We start from the raw sequence: 3,272 nt of genomic DNA, 5'->3' as shown, positions 1-3,272 counted from the left end.
TAGAGCTCTCATCTGTACAAGGAGCTCTCATCTGAAACCTGTGAGCTGCTTTGACAGCCCAGTGCCACACACAGCTGGGAAATGCAGGTCATGCGTCATATCCCAAGCCACTCTTTCATGCACATACAGTTCCCCTTTATCCTTTACCTATGGTACACAATTAACATTTCAAATCAGACAAAGCATTATCATTTTGATAAAAGGCTAGATAAAACAGATAAAACGTATTTTTATTGCAGGGTTTATGGTTTTATTCATGACTTACTTTTAATTATTTCTGATTACTGTATCAATAAAATGTCACAGATCAATCCCTAGTTTCCCAGCTGGAAATCTGAGGGTATACCTTTAAAGGCAAAGAACTGAAATCTGCATTTGCTGTACTGTGCTATGTTTGAGATTCTCAGTGAGGAAGAACAGTCAAACCAGAACCCTGACTGGAAAAAGACAGGCAAATATAATAATAATAATAATAACAACAACAACAACAACAAGCTAAACATCCTTTAGAAACAATATCCTAGGAGTACCTCATAGGACTCATCGGATGCTCCTGTCACCATCGGGTACAGGCTGCAGAGCTAGGCCAGTGCATTATGGCACATAAAGGTGCCAATTCTTTCCAAATCTAATACCTCAACACAGGCAGCAGTGAGAGTGAGAAGCTCAGCGCCTTAAAATATTTAGAGTGCTCTTCATATGCAGGTCCAGCAGAGAAAGGCTCTTTCAGAACTGAACTACTGAGAGTGCTGAAAATACAGCTTTTGCAGCCAATGAGAATTGAGTACAACAATCCAGGCAACATCTAATACCTATATTTAATCTGTTGGATTCAGGTATACAACTATAAATTTCTCATTAGAGTCCAACATAAGCCCTCACAGTCACAGCCCAAAGTACACACAAAGTACTAACCATGGAAATCACTTTAATTTTCCAAATTGTTATTATTTCCATACTTTTCTGTGAGCTGTTTGAAGTGATGAATAAGATTTTTGCTTCACTTCCCCAGGCCTAGTTAGTAGATCTGCATCTCTTTACAAGGGGAGTAATTTATTTCATAAGAAGTAACATTGCAAATAATAGAACTACCAGGGAGAAAAAAGGAACATTATAATTACTGTCAACAATATAGATGTTCCTCAAACACTGAAGTCCTCTCTACTTCTCTACATAGAGAGCGATTTTCCAGACTTCGCTTCTGAGAAAATACTGGAATGATTGCATAAATGTTCAGGTTTTGCCTATGTTTGTTTGGATTTTGATGATGGAAAGAAGAGAAAAGCAGCCACTCTGGGGACAAAACCAGTTTGAAACCTGAATTTCCTAATACATCATCAAAAGTAATGACAAATGAGGGGGGAAAGGAGAGCGATTAACAGCAAACACTCTCCACGAATCCTGACTTGCTCAGAACTTGCCTGGAATTTTATGATATGTTTGCTAAAAGCAGCCTTTCGAAATGACTTCTCCAACCATCTTACTACTGGATAGTTTCACTGAGTATTAAAGATTTTCTGTGTACTTATCAGTTGAATCACTTTGTAACAGCACATTTGATTACTCCTACCAGTGGTCTTCTGTCTCCCACATCCACATCACACCAGGCACACAGACATCCCCAAAATAAGCTATTAAGGGTAACCAAAAAGATCCCGTCATGCCTCTGTATTCGTGTATGATTTTGATTACACACAGTAGAATTTTTAGCTCCAAAGCGTGGGCATTTTTATAATCACCATAGGCGTTATATTGAATGCAGACAGAACTTCTCACTCAAAACCAGGCAGGTCCTGAACACTGTTATAAAACTGAGGGCCTGCAACGTGTGTGGAGGAAAAAACATTCAAACCTGGAAACTGCTCTCTCACACGTCTTTGCCTGCACCCTCTAGAGAAGACAGATCCACTGCAGGACTGCCTTGACAGCTAGCAGTATGCTCCTGCCAGAGGAGTGAATATTGTTTAAGGAACCAGTTCATGTTCAAGCAGCTCCTATAGACTGCATCTGGAATTATATCATCCAGGCGAAACAGCTGGATTGTTCATTAAAATCATCTGATTGCCATGCACTTACCTTTGTGCTCGCAACAAAAGAGAAGAAGAAAGAAGAGCTGCTTTTTTTTTCCTCAGTCCTTTGTACTATCATCTCTTTCTATTAGACTCTGCCTGTTGAACAGAGATTTTTACCATGATTGGTTTCTTTGACATGCATTTCTATTGCTCTTCATCTGAAAGAAGGTGGCTAAAAATTAAGTGAATTGTTCATTAAATAGCCACCCTGGCTTTGAGGAAAGGTTATTCTTTCTCTGGATTCTTTGATGCTGTGTTAATGATGCCTTCCTTCCAGAGGCTTTATGCATGAAAGACAAGCTTTTGGAGAAAAAAAATTGGAAAATAAGCTTTCTCCCCCCCCCCCCCCCCATCCTTTCCATGGTGGTGATTTAAAAGGTAAGTGTTTTGAAGATAAAGATTTCTGAGCACTAAAGACCCACTGTTTAAAATGTGAGTCTGCTGCTGTTAGCAGATGATTGACATGAAAAACAGTCCAGCAGAAAGAGTGGCTAGTTGATGGGGACTTGCAACAATGACAAATAGAACAGCAATCATAAGCCAAAGTGATCACACTAAACTATTTCTGGGTTAGAACTATGTTTTCATTGTATTTTTGTTTATACTATTGGTGCATTTAGACACAAGAAGAATGTGGGTCATCTCATGTTAAAATCACACCCTAACAAAACCCTAAACTCCCAGCTGCTTGCTTCACCCATCTTCAGTCTGTCTACAGTGCTGACATTCTGAACTGAAGGCGTGTGAGCTTTGGGGATTATGTGGTGCTTTTTTCTTCTCTTATCTTTCTTCTATTACTTCTATTGCAAGTAAACAATCAAGTTTACTGTTGTTATGAAAAAAGGAGAAGCTAGAGGAACAACAAGAAAAGAACAATAAAATAAAGATGTAGCTGGGATTATAATTTATTACTTCTTGCACACTGTCTTATTCATTCAGGAATATGTATATGGGAATTTGTTCATCTAAGACAAAGAACAATTTCCTGGCACATGAGAAATTGTCTGCTCCTCACCCCTAATACAGAGGGCAGAACATGCATAAACACCAGTTAAGTTCTCAAAATGAGGTGTGGGTGAAATTTAAGCAAAGTATTAGCTACATATTGTTTTCTTTTTGCCAAGGGATACTTTCATACTCAGCTAATTACTGAAGTTTACATGAAGCATAATATCTAAGAGCCCAAAAGAGTCAGCACCT

This window comes from Pezoporus flaviventris, unplaced genomic scaffold (assembly GCF_033815535.1).
Source record: "Pezoporus flaviventris isolate CSIRO_AGI_PZ_B2104156 unplaced genomic scaffold, CSIRO_AGI_Pfla_v1 ptg000023l, whole genome shotgun sequence".
Classification (NCBI taxonomy): domain Eukaryota; kingdom Metazoa; phylum Chordata; class Aves; order Psittaciformes; family Psittacidae; genus Pezoporus; species Pezoporus flaviventris.
The sequence above is the reverse complement of the archived record's forward strand: the minus strand, read 5'-3'. Positions refer to the sequence as shown.